The following is an 18,978-nucleotide window of genomic DNA, read 5'->3' as shown; positions in this document are numbered from 1 at the left end:
TTAAAACTCTTGAACTTCTTCATTGTGAACTGGAACCTTTTTACATTTTCCGTACGTTCTACACAGCACCGAGTGAAATACATATTTTTTTAAATCGTATTATGGGCTTTTATCATTTTTGGTAAAACTAGCCAGAAACAAATAGTGTTTACAAATGTTAAATAAGAGCAAAACAATATATTTATATTAAAATACGAAAGAAAACTACTTTAATTTTTAATTTAGCTCTTACTTAACGCGGAGTAAAGTTTCAGTGTCACTTATTGGTTGAATTCTATCATGTGACGTCACTAATGACAAGTCGGTAGAGTATACTGAGGTAGATAGAGCATAGAGATAACAGAGAAGCTACCTATGAAGGTAGTGTTTGTAATTTTCCCCCTGGTATAATGTTACGCCTAAGCATGGTATTCTAATCCTTATTCTAACATTATGATAAGGATGGTATTCTCGTGCGAATTCTACCATTATTTATTTATTTATTTATTTATTTATTTACGGACAAAGTCCATTATAAACATTACAATTAAAAGAAATTTTTACAAAGGAATAAAAAAATATAAGGAACAGAAATAAGCAGCAAAGACAGATGATAGATTTTTTAGATTAAGTAAAAAGCATAGGCTAACTATACAGATTCTTTAGCTGATTTGTAAAGAAAGACATCCTTACACCATAATAATCAAGATCTTGATGATCGTTCACCCGCCTGATCATTCTGGGCAAAGGCGACTGTGCACCATAATTGGTCCTGTAGTGACCGAGGAAAAGCATTTCATTATTCCTTAGTCTACGGGTGGGAACGTTAAAAAGAATCTTTTGCAAAATTTCAGGGGCATCAATGAGACAGTTCATAATTTTATACATGCAGATTATATCTGCAATGCATTATATAGAATACCTAGGCGTTACTTTATATTAAGTTTACTAGTAAGGCTCTGATAGTTTTAGACAATTTTTAACTTCAATCCGCATTTCAATTTTCATACAAATTCGTATCATACACGTACCAAGAACAATACATAAATATAGTAGGGTTACTGTCCCTATCTCGAATAGATTTCCTCATTTATATCATATTCCGTAATACAAACAGATTTTTATACCAGAGTAGAATGGGGAATTTTTTAACAGATTTTAGTGAAGTAATTAGGAACTTCAGGGCTTCGGGAAATTAGATACAATAAATGTTTTCTTGCGCGCGGCAAAAATAGGAGCATTAAATTGCACGGCTAACTTTCCTCAAAATATACGACAAAAAAAACGTTTCGATAAAAATGAACTACTTTGAATGACGTCACTGGTTTATATAAATCAACCAATGATGAGAGAGTTATGGAAGATTTCCGGTTTTCTTGCTGATGTTATCGGGTGCAGTAAGGTCAATGGTATTTTGTGCTTAAAAGAGCCAGACCGCTTTCATACAAAAAACTGTATTAATTAGCTTCTGAAAATGGTGTCGATTACAAAAACGGCATTTTTCAATTGGCAGAAAACACCCACAGCACTAGAAAATCTAACGGCTCTTTAAAAATCATTAAGACTGTTAAAATACATAATTAGATTCTTGTTTGTCATATAAAAAAAATTTGTTTTCATTGTTCATTTGTTAAAGTCAAAAACATTCCAACTGTTGTGTAGATTTGATTATTCACTCTTTTCACAAAAGTGCTATTATCTCAGTTTCACTTTTCTATGGCTGGCTGCTCTCTGCATAACTACGTGCAATTGATAATAATAATAAAAATAATAAATAGCAAAGTTCTTCCTATTTTCTTTGACTGAGTCCGTGCCTGTCCGAAGTCCGTATTACACGCTCTGTAGGACAAATGAAAAATGAATCTCATTTTAGTATAGCCGCGGGCAGTTCTGTTCCTAGTCTACTTCATATAGACCTAATCCAACACTGATTTCATAAAGTGGGGAAACAATGAAGACTTGCTTTGTCTGAGGTTCCATTATTACGAGAAAAAGAACTGGAAAATACATTATTTCAGACTTAAAAAACATTAATGTATTGATTTGACATTAAAGAATGAGAAAGCTCAGTGATTTTATGACTGAAATTGTACAATAAACTACCAGATAAAACTAAACAAAAGACTTAGAGAGTTCACGTTTGAAGATAACAATATGTCTCTAACTACAATCGTTGTTTACCGTACTTTTATTTAATAATATTCAAGTTTATATTTAATAATAAATTGTCGTAGTCACGACGTACTAAGTTAGGAATCTAATTTCAATGTGTCCTCCTGGAACCAATGTTTCCAAAAGATTACAATATTTGAGTTTGTCCAAACGTTTGTAGACAAAAGATTGGATTTCACCCCCTCGGGAGTCATAAAGATCAACAAATTACAAAAGGGATGGAGAATACCTTCAAGAAGGAAATATGGATGTCTAGGCATTTACAGGGCTTATGACCTGTCATTGGCTGGTTTAAGTGGCCCCTTTACACACAGTGTAACATTCACCATTTTGCCTATGTTTGAACATCCATATTTCTTAAACTCTTCCATTTGTTGATTTTAGTCAAGTTAAAGAGCTGAAACCTTTATTGTTGTGAAGAGATTCATCTGACTGTAAATGCCTAGACTTCCATATTCGGTATTCTCCATCCCTGTTGTAATTTGTTAATTTACAAAAGATGTTTAGAATATTATCATTAGGAATAGAATATGATTTTTTTTAACATCTCATATGAATGCGATCAGTAAGGGTTACTAAATAAATTACAAATAAAAAAAAACTAAAAAAAATAATATTAAATTTTAACCTTTTATTGGTCGAAAGCGTGTTTAATACCGTCATCATATGTTGAATCTTTGTATATCTGCTAAATTTCAATATCGTCCTAATGATTCTATTCTGAATCTTTTACTTGACATTGTGCTGAATTTCACTGCCTAGAACTTTTTGAATTCATTACTTTTCAGTTTCAGTGCTGCAAAGGAAAGTTTATTAAATAATTTAAAATGAGTATAACAATTTGTTACCCATTAAGTCTAAAGACTTTTCGGTGAGGCACATTTTTTTTATGACAGCTTTATTTTACATTATTTTTTTTATATTGTACAAATTTTACTATTTACAAATTTTACTTTGTACAAATTTTACTATGTACAAATTTTACTGTGCACACATTTTACTTTGATAGCGTTACTTGAACCACGTTCTGTACTTAATAACTAATAAGTTCCCCGATCAAAATAATTTAACTAGCAAATTTTCTCTGATCAAACGTGGAGACCGCGCTGTTCTTTCATCTTTCTCATCTGGCCTTGTAATTACGTCACAGTGGCGTCTTGCCATCCGTAAAATGATATCATAATTGCACATGGAAGGGTGATCTGGCCACGTGACTAGGGACCTAGGGCAGGGTAGGCTGGTGTGAGAAGGGGAGGAGGATGGGGGTGGTGTCCATTACATTATATTGTTTCACATAACCCCGGGGTGTGTGCCAATTGGTGTGTTAATAACGCATATCATTTGGACGTTTCAAAGTTAATATTGATATCACAGTCAGAATGTTTATTTCTATGCAAGATTCAATTTCGAAAACGTTTTCTTGAACATAATAACAATCGGTGCGAAGGTCTTCACGGTCACTGTTATCAATATGTTCCTTTTTTGGGTGATACCGTGTGTTAGATTTATTCCGACGTTTTGGCTATCATTGCAGGAGCCATCTTCAAGGTAAAGAAAGAGGGAGAAGAGTTCAACAATCGTTGCGAACATGATTAAATCGCAAGCTGCAAAGAACAAGGAACAAGAAATTACCAGAATGTTACTGACAGGATAGCCAAAGTGCTGGAGAAACAAAATATTGTTACAACGTTTGGGACTGTGAAAAAAATAAAGAACCATTTATTAAACCCAAAAAATGAGCATCCCCTAGAAACGGAAGCTGTTTATAAACTAAGTTGCCAAGAATGTGATAAAGTGTACATAGGACAAAAAGGGCACACAGCAAAGAAAAGGATTGACGAACACAAAAAGTGTGTAAACTTCGGCACCCTGACAAATCCGCAATAGCGGAACACTTCATAGACACCGGTCATTTTTTCGCCTTCGAATATTTTTTTTTACATAAACCCAGTAATTACAGTGTACGAAAAATAAAAGACGCAATTGAAATACACAGACACCCAAATAATACAAACAAAGACGACGGGATAAAATAAAACTTAACATGGTTTTCAGCACTAAATAAGTGCCTGCTGCCGACTGCGACACGGTACAAATTACTAGTAAATAAGCACATATTTTTTTCTAAAGAGAACACACAGTTTACTTAAGGGCTGTTTTTATTTTAGATGACATTTGACCATAATGAGTTTCGTGCTTCATATCGCAGGACATGTGGCGCTCGACGCGGCTGTTTTTGGTATTATTCATTTTTAGAACAAATTAGCCAGTTGAAATTTTAATAATACCTAATACCAACTGAATTTATTGTTCTATTTATTATTAGTTATGTATTAAAGTAATGGATAATATAGCTACATAATAATATATCACGATGTTACACCGTTTGAGTTGGTTTCATGGATGAGAGTTGCTGTATCACACAAAATCACAGAAAAAAATGGCAACTTATAGTATATATATTTATTGTCTACCTACTATGTAGGTATAAAAAAATTGTATTTTTTATGGCTTACCTGTAAATAAAATCACCGTTCGCCACTGCTATGATTGCTTCTTACATGAGATTTAACAATTAAATCCCAACTCTAATTTACGTGATCAAAACTAGAAACTCTATCGTCTTCAATTTCACCTAAATCTCAAGAATAACTTCGTTTCCTGCTGGGTGTTTTCAGACTGGAATAAGCTACCAAGCTTAGTTGTCTATTCCATTTCGGTCAACCAACTAAAAAACCGTTAGAATGCTTTTAGGAGTAAGAACGCAGACAAAAATCAGAACACGAGGTATAGGCCCATCAGCAAAAGCTGCCTCCCTGTAACATCTTTCTTGCCGAGAATCAAATCCTAGAACTCGAGCATGGTAAACAAATGCTTTACCCGCTACACTACGAAGCGTACAGGGGATATTTAAATATAAATGTAAATTGAACCTTTTCTTAATGTTTTCATAATGAGCGAAGCACACAAACACGTGTTAGTTATAACAACAAGACGCCCTCCTTATTTTGAATAGAACTGTCAAAAGTGATGTCAACTCTCGTCACAAGATGGCGCTGTATCCTGGCGCCACTTGTTCAACCTAGTCTACTGTCAAACTGACAGATCAACACTTGAAAGATGGAACAATGATAAATAATTTGAATTTAAGATTTTACTGTCAATCAGAATGACAGATAATTAAATAATCTTTTGTTTTAACAGGTGTGTGGTACCTATATGAGATGATTATTTGACCTAATTGATTAAGCGTTGCAGCGAGACTTTTTTGGAATGTTTATATTTTGTCATATCACTACACTGTTCAAATCAATCACAAATAACTATTGACGTGATAACAATTTCTCACCATGGTTGTTTATCGTATTCACGATCACAATGGAATATCCGTGAACACCTTATATTAAATGTCAGAATATTTACGTTTCGCGACGTATAATCCTGCTGCGCAATCACATATTTGAATTTCACCGGTGTTAATATGGAAAATATTCCAAAACTGCTATTTTTATTTATTTATTCATTTATTATTTATCATACTATTTATTGCATTCAGCCGGCGGTTGGCAAGTCAAATGTCAAGAAAAGCAGTCACCATTGTAATTGTAATTTATTTTACTTTTTTGTATTAGATACTCCTTACTATTTTGCAAATGCAATATATTGTATAATTTTTTATAGTAAACGCCGATTTTTCGCCAATGAACTGTATTTATTTACGAGGAAAATAAAAAACAAACCGACACGAGCGTCGACTTAGAGATTACACACGCGTTGACTTATGACTGCGATAACTTAAGCATATTCATTATTATTCATTGTGATCGCTCAAATGCTTAACATGTTTTTCAGCACGTCGATAGTTATTTGTGATTGAACTACTGGAGTAGATCTGACTACGTGCACCACAGAAAGTTAAATTAAAACTCTGTTGGTTTATACCATTGGCATTGACATATTAATACACATAGACATCCCCAGAGCCCTCAAAAATAAAAAACTAAAAATATTTTTATTTATTTGACACTTTATATACATATATAATATAATATATACATATAAGGGCGGGCATATTGCCTTAAGACAATTTCTTCCTACCTACCCAAACCGTTCAGTTTGAGAAAATTATAAATACATGGACATATTGAATCTTACAATTTTATACAAAAATTAAAAGCAAAGATTAACAAAAATAAATATACATATAAAAATAAATAAAAAATAACACTTTACTATGAAGAGAGGAGAGGGGATGGGAAGGAAAGAAGAAGGATAAATGAACAATTTAAATATTTAGATATTGACATTTCAATCTTGACTTGAATTTTAATAAAGAAGGGGCGTCTCTAACATTAGTGGGTAGATTATTCCACAATCGAGCGGCTACTACTGTGAAGAGGAGGCAAGAAAATTAGAGCGATTACAGGGTATTAAAAGGGTTCTCTCGTTACTAGAACGAAGGGATAGTCCGTGTGAAGATAGTCAGTAAAACAAATTGTGTAATTTTTCCCTTTTTAATCCCTGGGAGATGAAATCCGTTTGGAGAAACTTAAAATATTGTTAAATAAATAAAATATTAATTCTATTCGTCGGTCGTTAATGTGTACACCGAGCGATTACAGTTGAAATAAATCACATGTCGCTCATTACGTTTGACCTTCCTACTTCCTACGGGCGATGGATCCCTGTTAGCAGCTTCTCGACCTTCCTCGGTATCTGCTCGAGTTACATTCACTCCGTGGCTTGTGGCAGGGGTATCGGGTTCCCGTCCTGGCAGCGGGTTTTGTTTTCCCAGTGTCAAAGGAAGAATCCTTTCCGACGAATCGCACCTTTGTGGAGGCCAAATGAGAAACTCAACTTCAAACGACTAATACATACATACTTAGAGATTAAACGTGGGTACGCGAAGTTTTTGTCTCGGTGATAGTGGAAAGTGAGATTGTGAGATCGGGGAATAAAGTCAAAGCATGAACAAATCGAGCAATTAAACTGTTTTTTTTTTTTTAAACAAATACTATAAAACACATTTTGTGAATGACACGTATAATTTTTTTTTAATATGGGGGTTGCTTTATTATTTACCTTGCTTATAATGTACAAGGTTTATACGGATATTGAACATGTTAAATACTTAGGACTAACAATAGACAGACAATTAACATGGACAATTCATATCAATAATTTAATTAGCAAAGTGGCGACATTATCGAGTCTTTTTTTAAAAATCAAAAATTTTATTCCTAAAACGGAAAAAAATCTAATGTATGAAGCCTATGTAAAAACTAAAATATGTTATACGCAACTATTATGGGGAGCAGGATATCAAAATGACATAAACAGACTACAAATACAACAAAATAAAATATTAAAGTTAGCATATGACCTTCCCTATTTAACTGCAACTAGAGAACTTTTTAAACAAACTAAGCAATTAAATATAACTGAACTCTTTCAACTAGAATCATTAAAATTTATCCATAAATTAGCCACTAATGTAATTGTAGACGAAGAACTAAAACTAGTAAAAAATTGTAGTCAACATGGACATAATACGAGAATATCAGACAAATACCATATACAACTTTCTAAAACAAGACAAGGACAATCAAGACTAATGAACCAGGGACTGAAATTATACAATAAACTACCAGACAAAACTAAACAAAAGACTCAGACAAACTTTACAAAATATGTAAAAAATATTATTTTGAACAACAGAGTATAAATGAAAAATGTATATATTATTTTATGTAAAATGAATGTTATAATCCGTAAGGGTTTATAAATAAATTTTCAAATAAAAAAAATATATATAAAAAGGTGGATTTTTCTGCTATTAAATTTCTTTAAATTTATCTAAATTGTTGGGATCGGGAGGGATATACTTATGTGGACCAATCGGGAAGTTCTCAGCATTTGCTCATGTGGAGAGGAAACCACTTAAAACTCTTCAGGAGAAGCTGACTAGAGTGTGGTTTCCTAGGAAAACGGTGTTATCAACACCATTTCCCCAGGAAACCATTCTCTAGTCGACGTTACGACGGCTGTCCACCGCATCATCGTTCACTACGGCCGTTAAGATACGGCCACCGCTGTCCTAGGAAACCCTAGCTTAAGAGAGCTCTTCCAACCTCTATCACAACACGGACAATATCTTCGTTCTAGTAACGAGAGAACCCTTTTAATACCCTTTTATCGCTCTAATTTTCTTGCCTCGTATACCTATATACCAGGGGCGAATCGTCAAAGTAAGCGATTATGCACAGCTTACCATTATATTTGACTTTAAATAATAATAAATTATAGTAACCATGTTTATGGGAAAAAAAAATTAAGTAATTGTCATTTATTATAAATCACCTTTTATATCTTTCTACAAAAAAATATATATGAAGCGCGCCCAGCGCCAGCGCCCAGCCCATTCTTACAGAACGATGAAACTAGCCGATTACCTCAGCTTATTCTTCCATACAAAAAAGTACACTGTATTTTTCGTCTTTAACCCAAGTCGGCTTTTTTAGTACTAAAACAAACTTGCAGATTACAAATATTTTTAGAAGATTCTCTATTTGGAAACTAGTATTTCGAACATTATTTCCGAAGGACTATTTTTCTTTGATAAGATACCGTTGACATATTATGTATCACATAGGACAGGTGGCGTTCGCAGTGGCCGTTTTAGGCATTATTCATTTTAAAAGAAATCGGCCAGTCCTCAAGTCTTGACAGTACTGTCCACAGACCACAGATATCTGTATTGACAGATCATAATGGAAATACCTGCGGAATGTCATTGTGGTATTTGTTAATAAACTTTTGTGCAAGTATGGTATTAAAATAGTGTAGAATAAAACTACGTTTATCGCGTGGTTAATAATAATTGTTGTTTGAGTTGATTTTCCCAGAATTACAAAAAAATAGTCATTTATAATTACATTACCCACGTGTTATGTAAGTACTTATATGTAGTATAAATTAATGAACATTTTTTATAGATTACCCATAAAATAAAGCACGGCTCGCCACTGCTATATACATACCCTCAATTTCAAATCAGAATATATAATATGTAACGTTAGAATTTAAGTTTACCTTCAACTGATATCTCACAAATCTCAAATCTCATATTATTGTTATTAATATTAGACTTACGGTGTGACAAGGATTACTATTATTATTTTTTTTGCTTCGTGTTATTTCGAAACCGTGAAAAAAACGTGTTAGAATGGAATTGTACCTGATTCAAAGAACCTATTCTTTAGATTCACTTCGTTATAAATACGACTTTGTTTTTTGTTAATCCGAGTTAATTTCAATGAGTTGTATTACCAATTGTTCATAATTGTCACCGATCAGAACCGACCCCGAAGCCCCGGCAGCATATCATATTCGCAAAATCCGCGCACAAAAGAGCAGTGCCCTTTTCAGGGGCTTAAAACAAAAGCCCGGGCCCCACTTTTGTAATGTGTGCCCTTTTGAGACCATTGTGGGCCATTATGCGTAGGATCACTGATTGTTTAAATAGAGGCAATTATGCGAGACGGCGAATTTGACAAGTCTGGGATTGAGAAGTTTTTGAAATAATATTAATTAAGTATGATTATTATTATTATTGTTTTACAACAGAGATGACGAATATTAAGAGAAGGACAATGGGAGTCTATGCATTTACAGGACTTTTGATCAGTCATTGACTGGTTACTTACTTACTTATCGGGTCCGGACTTCAGACCTTGCCACGCCAGTGTGCCGCGACAGATATCGCCATGTCTGTGGCCAGCCTCAAATCATTCTCAGCTCAAGTTAACTGCATTTGTGGACACCGCTGCAAACGAGGATCATCCTGCATCTCTCTTCAATCGCAGTTCATGTCATCTCGCTCCAGAAAACCCTACCTCTGTTGATTGTATTTGCACCTAGATACTAGCCTTGGTCTATTGAGAGCTTTCCACGTAGGGAAATCCAAACTTGAGGCATTACCCAGAGCGTATCACCGAGTTCCTCTCTTCACAGATCCTCTCTGCGTTTTTCTGCAGAGGTCTCCGAGCCAGTTGTTACTTTAAAAAAACTCCTAAATCCCAGTCTCAGGGGAGCCATTCGATGGTCGTAAAGAGGGTTTCTAGGGTCATGGATCTGTTTGTATCTCTCTGTGTCCGCTGCTACATTTCTCGCGATGTCGGGTGGAGCGATTACTATTATGGGATAAAGTTTGTGCACCGGTGTGAGCTTAAGGCAGCCGGACTGATGTGCTGACTTCTGTCAAATCGGAAAAGCGAACTCTGCTGAGGAGACTCACAAACCTAAGGGAGAAGTGCGGATTGCTTGTGGAGATGCTCCCCAAGATGAGCCGGTGAGCTTTCGTAATATATTATTCCTGGCGGAGACTTTCTGTTTAGTATTGGTGCAATGCCGCTTATAGGACAGCGTCCTATTCAGAGTTACACCGAGATATTTAGGTGTGTGGCAGAGGTCGGTTCTCTCCAATTGGCTGGTTTGACCTTCATATTGCAGAACGAAAATAAATATTTTTACACATTCGATTAATTAAGTGGTAAAACAGTTAGTTCATGAGAAAAAATGAGATTGTATGCTCCCCATTGGATACATTTCCAAGAAAATGGTTATATATACTTTACCCACTGACCACTCACCACTCACCACTCTTTCATCTGTTGTTTTTTTGTGAAGTTAAAGAGCTGAAACTTTTATTGATGCGTGTGAGATTAACATGACTAAATTATTTTCTTCTCTTAAATGTTCTTCATCTCTGTTGTAATACAGGTAACCCCCGTTGATCGCGGAGGATACTTTCTGGACATGGCCGCAACATGCGAAATTTCATGATTAACGGGGAATTTTTTACGGAACTCTTTCGAATATTTTTCCGCAGATTTTAATTTGGATTTTAATCAAACCAACTATTGCTCGCTTTAAAAAAAAATTCTCCTCCCCTTTTTTTAATTGATCGCACTGTAGACTCGGGCAATTTAAAATCCCTACCTACAACTGTAGTTTTACCACCATTTTCAATCATGTCGATTATGTTTTGTTTCTTTTAGTCACAATAGATATTCGCAGGTTGCAGTGACGTCAGGAGCTTGCATAGCACTGACCCTCACCTCTAAGAATAAGAAGAATAAAAACGTCACTACATTGCGAAAAATATCGCGTTATAACGAATCCGCACTCGCTGAGGTCGCGATCAACGGGGGTTACCTGCACATTAATCCAAATAACTCCCCGTTCGATGGTAAGGGGGTCAAAACCAGTCCTTCTCTACAAAAAGTAGTGATTTTTGGGTTCTTTTTCTATGTCAAACCAATAACTGGATGTATTTTTATTCACCGTGGACAATTTAGATGGTTTACGCCGCATTTATAATCATTTAGACCATGTAATGACAAGTCTATGTTCCCTACACGAAAATCATCCGTCATCCACCTGCAAATCATATCTCTCGATCCCGAAGGGGTTGTACTATTATAATGAGCTAGGGCTGTTTCGCGGTGATGACGATGGTGATAATACCGAGGGTAGCGGTCACAATTGGGATGAAATGACTCGGAAGTCCTGTTCCCCACTTCATACACATAGAGAGAACTGTTTCGCCTCAATCAACCCGCCAAAACTACCCCTTTCCGGGTCCGGTCTATTTCAGAGAACATTAGTGTTTTTATGCATCGTTACATGCAAATTATAGACGAATAATGTAGTATCTACATGTTTTATTTATGCCATTTACGTTAATATATTGGGTAATACAATATTTGCGCTCAGCCAGCGTACCGGCTGGGCGTGAAATATAGCTACTCTCTCCAATCGTAGCTTAAATTTTAAAAATAAGTTGCTAACTGTTAAACAAAAATTATGTTAGTATTTATAAGTGGTCAATGTGTAGACAATAAGTGAAAAAATAACACTATTCAACAATAATTTGAGCATGTCCAAATTTCATAGATTTCCTCCCTGGGGAGTTATTCAGATTTAAATTTGTTGCAACAGAGATGAAAAACATTTTTGAGAAGATAATATGGAAGTCTTAGCATTTACAGAGCTTCTGAACTGTCATTGGCTGGTTTAAGTGGCTCTTTATAAACTGTGAAACATTCACAATTCTGCCTATGTTTAAACATCCACATTTCCTTAACTCTTCCATCTGTTGACTTTTGTGGAGTGGCCACTTAAACCAGCCAATGACAGGTCAGAAGCCCTGTAAATGTCTAGACTTCCATGTTATCTTCTCAAAAATGTTTTCCTTCTCTGTTGCAACAAATTTAGATAATTACACTATTTATTTGAAAGCATTTTTTTACACTTTAATCCTACCAAAATATGAGACAAGTAATGAATAACAAAACAGCGCGCCTGCTACTTTAAAATCATAAAAAAGTATATGAATCCATTAAAACCGTTTAATAATGTATTAATTTGTGACGCGAATGTACCTAATATCTGGAACACTACCTCCCACTATAAATTACAACAGTGCTACTAAAAGAGAACTTATTGATAAATAAATAATACAATAAAAATCTTATTTCTAATATACAAATGATACGTCAATCCTGAAACCACTCTAAAACGCACTTTTGTCTAATATTAATGTAAAAAAATAAAATTTAACGGGAATTTAGCGTACCTATTATAAAACGAAATAATACAAACCAAATGTATACAAAGTCATTGGAGTAATAGGCATTATTCCTCCCTTCGGTAACTACAAAAATAATTAAAGTGTATTGAAGAACGTTTTACAAAGAACAATTGTTGTTGTATTTAAAACGTCTATGTTATAGGTAAATGTGATAGCTAAAGAATGTAAACGCAGCATCAGAGTATCGTACGTAGTTAGTAACTACTATTTTTTTATTTTATTATAGAAATAAAAGACGAGTGATACTTTAATCCACAAATTTGGAATATCTAGTGATCCAACAAACCAGTGACCTGACAAAGATACCAGTCTCGAAGATGTCGCGAAAGCGATGAAACCGGTCACTGAATATTCCAAATTTGTGGATTAAAGTATCACTTGTCTTTTACTTCTATAATAAATTACAATGAACTTCCATCGAGAATTTTCGTTAACTACGTATGTGTCAATATAAAACTGTTAATAATTTATTTCACACAAAATCTTCGTGCATAGTTAATATCTGCGTATGGGTCGATATTAAACTTTTTATAATTTTTTTACAAAAAATCTCCACCTTAAAACAGGATGAGCCAAGTCAAAATCTCCATCTAACCTAACATTATCTAAACTAACCTAACAAGACGATACTCCATATTAATGTTAAAATACTATTGTTAAAATGTATACAAACACCAACATGCTTACACACATCTGAACACTTACGCCCACACAAATACACAAACACACCTATACACTTTCTCTCATACAAAATACGCACAAAAACACCCTTTTGTTGTACCACAATTTAATATGTATGATTTTTATTTCGAAACTTTATTATACGAGTATTATTGTTGACTGTTTCTGTAAAATATATAACTAATGTGCAATAAATTTAAAGATAAAATTAAAGAAAACCTTGATATAGACCGAAAGTACCGCTGTGCCAAATCCATCAATTCTATAATTTCTTGTTTAAAAATAATTTCTGTAAACGCGTCTATATTTTAATAAATACCGTTAGATTATTTTGGAACCAACAAGGACCCGAATTGCGCCTTTCGCAAGGGTCGCTGAAGGTAATAAAAGTCCGTTCGCCCAGGCAATCGGGAGCCTATTGTTCTTGCCGAGAAGGTACCCCAAGAACCAGCCACATGTCAATACTTGTGAAGCTCAGGACACTTTTAAAAACGCGAATAATAATAGTTTAAAATAATATTTATATTTTGAAATCCAAATCACTTTATTTCCATGAATAACATATTTATATTTTACATGAAAATTATAACAGCAACCATCACGCCGTTTCCCCGTGAAAGTAGGTAGAGAGGATGGAACGCCACGTCACTCTATCTCATCATATAGACTTCGCTTCTTCTACCTTCATACCTATTCTCGTGCACGCTCGCCGATTATTCCGATTCTTATCATAAGTTAATTATAAGACTAGGTTAATTTAATATTTAAGTTTAGTAGAATAAGTTTTAAGAACACAATTTGGCGGGAAAGACGGAATTCGGCGGGAAAAGAAGACCGCCCCAACCGAAGCGTGCGCCCGCCAATGAGAGCGACGAAACCAACCGGGAAGGGGGGACGTCTAAAAGATGATAAAAACCGTGACGCCCGCTTCCCGGACTCTCTTCCTACGGAATCTCTTTCGACGGAGACTCTCTTCCTTGTTAGACTCTCTTCCACTTAAACTCTCTTCTACGGACTCTCTTCTACTGCGTCAGTTGACCTCAAGGGTCACGGGCGGGTGCCTTGCCATCCCCGTGGCCCAGTCAGCAACCCAGTCGGCAGCCCAGGAGAGAAACCACCGCGCTGGCTAACCAGCCCTGACGCCGTAGCCCCAACGCTGCCGCCTACGACGCAAACCACGCGCTCACGTCGCCGCACCACGGTGACGCAGCCCACGCGCCCACGCGCCAACGCGCCCACGCCGCTGCGCTCATGACGAGCCGCCCACGTCGTGCGTCCCTCCACGCACCCGACGTCACTTCTCATGCCCCGCCATGGGACAGGAAGCCACGCCGCCGCTCATGACGAGCCGTCCTCGCGGCACATCTCACCGCAGCTGGACGCCGCCGTCCCAGCTACCCCTGTCGCCGCAGCCAGATGCCGCCTCCCCCTACGATGCACCACGCCGCCGCCCCCATCGCGTCCTGTGCCCACGCCGCACGTCAAGGACCCACGCCGCCTTCGCGTCACCACGCCGCGCGCCGCATCAGGGCGTCAGGTTAATTTTAAGTTTATTGTTTAAGTAGGTTAAGGCTAATTCTAAGTTAGGTTAGACTTTGTTCATAATTTAATTTAAATACATTTAATTTCCATCGTTTATCTTATTTCCTTTCTTACCCCTCCACATTGACATAATTAAACTGAATGCAACTTTAATCTAATTGTTATTCTTTACGGATAACTGGCGCCCGACTAAACCAAACGTCTCTCACTCTCTTAATTAATGATTTTTTTTTTTCGCTAAATTTTTATTTCATTTTGTATATTTTTATCTTTTAATTACTTTTTCGAGGTTGTCAACCTATTTCCAATCAAAATTTTAGGTAATTCCACGAAGACTTCTGCTCGAGTTTCAAAAATTCCAAATACGTAGGAAGATACTTAAAACAATGTACGAGATAAAACACCCCTCGCACATCACTTCCGTCAATTGTAACAAATCAAATTGTATGTCATTCCTGGATTAGGCCCTTGGGTGTGAGGATTTGGGAGCGTGGAGGGGGTATTGAAGGGGGTTTCTTAACTCCTGCTACGTCTCTGCTGTTTATTGTTTGCCCAAGAAATATTCACCGCCTAATAGTTTAATTATCACATCTCTGCGCCTCCACTACGCAACGGCAAATTCAAACATTTCAGAGCCGTAGCAAGGCACGGAAACAAAGCAAACTAAATAAATAACTTGTAAATGTTTGGAAATTTAGTCAAATAAACGGGTTGTGGTTCCGTGGTAGTTTTTCGAGGTCTGAAACAGAGACCAGAAGTTCGCATCTCACTCCAACAGAACTTAATTTTCATTTAAATTACTATTTGAAAATGGCCATTAAGGAAATGTTGAGATGATCCTTTGAACAAAAAACATAAAAATATCTTCTGTTTTAGCATGTTATTTAATTTCGTATTATTTATTATTAAATTTTCGAGTCATTCACATGGTAAGGACTCAAGTCCCAACAGCACATCACTAAAATAACTTATATCAAAAGGTTAAAACATCGTACACCCAGATTTTTAGATAAAAAGATAACATAAAATGAATATTTGTTGCACATAAAAATAATCATATAAAAATTGAAATGATAAATAACTTAAAAATTAAACATTCTTGATTATTGGAGCGTTTTACCTTCAGTCTAAAGATGTTTGTAGAAGGTGAAATCATTGATTATTCTATCTTCATCCTATAGTTTTGATGAAGGTATTTGATGATTTTTTTGGAGGGAGTTTCATTTATTATTTACCTTGCTTATTATGCACGCGGTTTCTAAATCATAAAAGTGTATGTTTTTGCTTTTAATAAGCCTATATTTTATATTTAAGTATAAGGATCAAGAGGGATATTCTATATTAGGCCAATCAGTATGATAAAGGTACTGTAGATAAAAAAAATCACTGTATTATTTTAAAATACAATTCATGATTAGAATTCAAGAATCGTTGAAGTTTAATGGCGATTGTTATTAATTTATTTACTTAAAGACAGTTTATTACACATTGTTTGATACATAAGTCCCAACTCAACACATGACTTTTAGTCCTATGGAAAGTCCCAAACTCCATGGGACTAAAAGTCCTGTGTTGAGTTGGGACGAGCAATTAGTTGACATAGACTCATAAGTATATCATCACAAATATTTTTTAGGATCAGAAACACAACAATAATAATAACAATAAAAAAACAAATATAAGGCACATCAATATGGTAAACAGTAAACTTAAACATTCGGAAAATCATCAAGGAGTTTCCCACTCAAATCCCTCCCACTAAGAAAAATCCAGTCCTTAACTCCTCTCTTGAAAATTGTATTTGTTCTTGAGAGCTTAATACGCTTTTCCAAAATATTGAACACTCTCGGTGCGATAAAGGAGAGATGTTTTGGGGATGACATAATTTGTGCTCTGGTAAAACCTCGTACGAATATTTTGCTGATATCTCTCCATACATATTTCGTGTAAAATCGTAACTTATGCTGCCTGGTAATTAGCTACATAAATGGCTAGACTTCTGTTGCCTTATTTCGGATTCCATTTTTTTTTAATTATTGAAATAATTACAATTTATGTTTTTTGAAACACAGATGAATTACAGGTTCGAGGAGGTAATATGGAAGTCCAGGCGTTTATCTGTCGTTGACGGGTTTAAATGATCATTTTACATCCTGTGTTTAGTTAGTTAAAACCTTTATCGATGTGGAAAAGATACGCCTGACTGAATTACCTTTATAACTTACCAGGCAATGCCTAACGACGTTTTTATTTTTTTTTTAGATCATTAAAGTTCGTTCAATCAAAAATATTTTCGTTACAAGAACTGGATTCCGCCATCTAAGGAGCTATCAAAAGTTAGAATTTAAAATTGTTTGCGTGAAGATGAACATTTATAGTAAGTTTTTATAAAAATTAAATAAAATTATAAATAAATATGACAAATCGTCCAACATACCCCTTCGTGTCATCAAACAAGGGTGGCCCTCCCTTCTGAACAAATTCGATTACAATTACTTGCGGCAAGCTGTGTACGCTATGCATAATGTATGAAGTCCTGTTTACTGTACCAGTTAGCAGTTAGCGTTAGGTCTGCTCTCTGCCTACCCCTTCCTGGCCCGGGGAAGGGATTAGGGATGTTGACTTAGGATTACAGCCTTTCGCATTGTGTGCTTTGCTCTGTTTACTAAATTCCATGTTTTTATAGTTAGAATTATTTGAGATTGAAAAATTACCACAACATGGATTTATTAAATCACAGGGAAATTCCTGTAATGAGTGAAGTTCAAAACTAAGAACTAATTCATTCTAAAGGTTTAATTCATTTACTCCTAAGATTGACAAATATTCTGAAAGATTTTAATGGTGTTAGTGAAAAACCACAGTTGAAAGGTTTCAGAGAATTGTGATTAATGAGAAATCATTATCCTTATTGAACCCTTTCCCGCATCCCGTGTATGCACCACAGAATCATTGCATTATTAAACCAAATGCAGCGCATCTCGATCATTCGTTAGATCAAGGTAAAGTGATCAGTCTTACGCTTCAGGAAGCTGTCTCCACATCCTCGAAAATTGTTTTAAAGACCAAGGGTATTTCTATCCGTTGATGCAGTGTAAAACCACCATATAAATCAATATTTCATGTCTACCTTCTCAGGGATAGAACCCTGGGACCTCAATAATGGTTGGCTAATGCGCCAACTACTAAACTACGAGGTGGACTTATCTCCGGCCAATTTTTTTTTTCGGCATTTTTATCGCCATCGAGTCAAAAACGCCCGTCCGGGATTCTGGTTCCATTTCACGCACATTATTGTATGCTTCATCCGCTCTCACCTTTGATATCAGTGGTATTCATTGTGTATTTCTTTCTTTCCAGACTGCAGCAGCAGGGAGGACGCAGTGGGGGCGGCAGCTCTCCGCCGCCCTCCGATAGCGACTCCGACATCAGCCTGGGCGGGTCCCCCGGCTCCATGGCCGGGCCCTCGCTGCCCGCCCCGCGGCCGCCCTCGCCGCTGGCCAACTACCGCTTCCCCGTCTTCCCCGGCCTGGGCGCCGCCACGCGCCTCCTGCCGCCGCCAAACCCGCCCCTGCACCGGCCCTTCACGCCCCCGCCGTCGTGATCGCGACGCGGGCTGTTGCAGCTGCGAAACTGAAAAGAAAAATAGCCAAAATCGAAAGCGGAAAAGACGTAACCGTCAAAAATATTTATAATATAATTAAACAATACCTTAGACTTTGTATCAAAGTGAAAATAATCGGACTACATGAGACCCAAGACGCTACTGATGAACGCGAATATTTAAAATTGAAATGACAATCGTCATGCAAGCTTTGTATTTTTAATCAAGTAGCTAACCCTCTAAGCATACCGACATACCTACAAAAGGACATGCTGAGGTTTGAAACTTTGAAAGCCTATAGTATGAATACTGCAATAAAAATTTAAGAAATAAAGTAAGAATCGAA

Source organism: Micrasema longulum, unplaced genomic scaffold, assembly GCF_059751315.1.
Source record: "Micrasema longulum isolate JH-2025_06_02 unplaced genomic scaffold, ASM5975131v1 h1tg001338l, whole genome shotgun sequence".
Lineage (NCBI taxonomy): Eukaryota > Metazoa > Arthropoda > Insecta > Trichoptera > Brachycentridae > Micrasema > Micrasema longulum.
Note: the sequence above shows the minus strand (reverse complement) of the source record.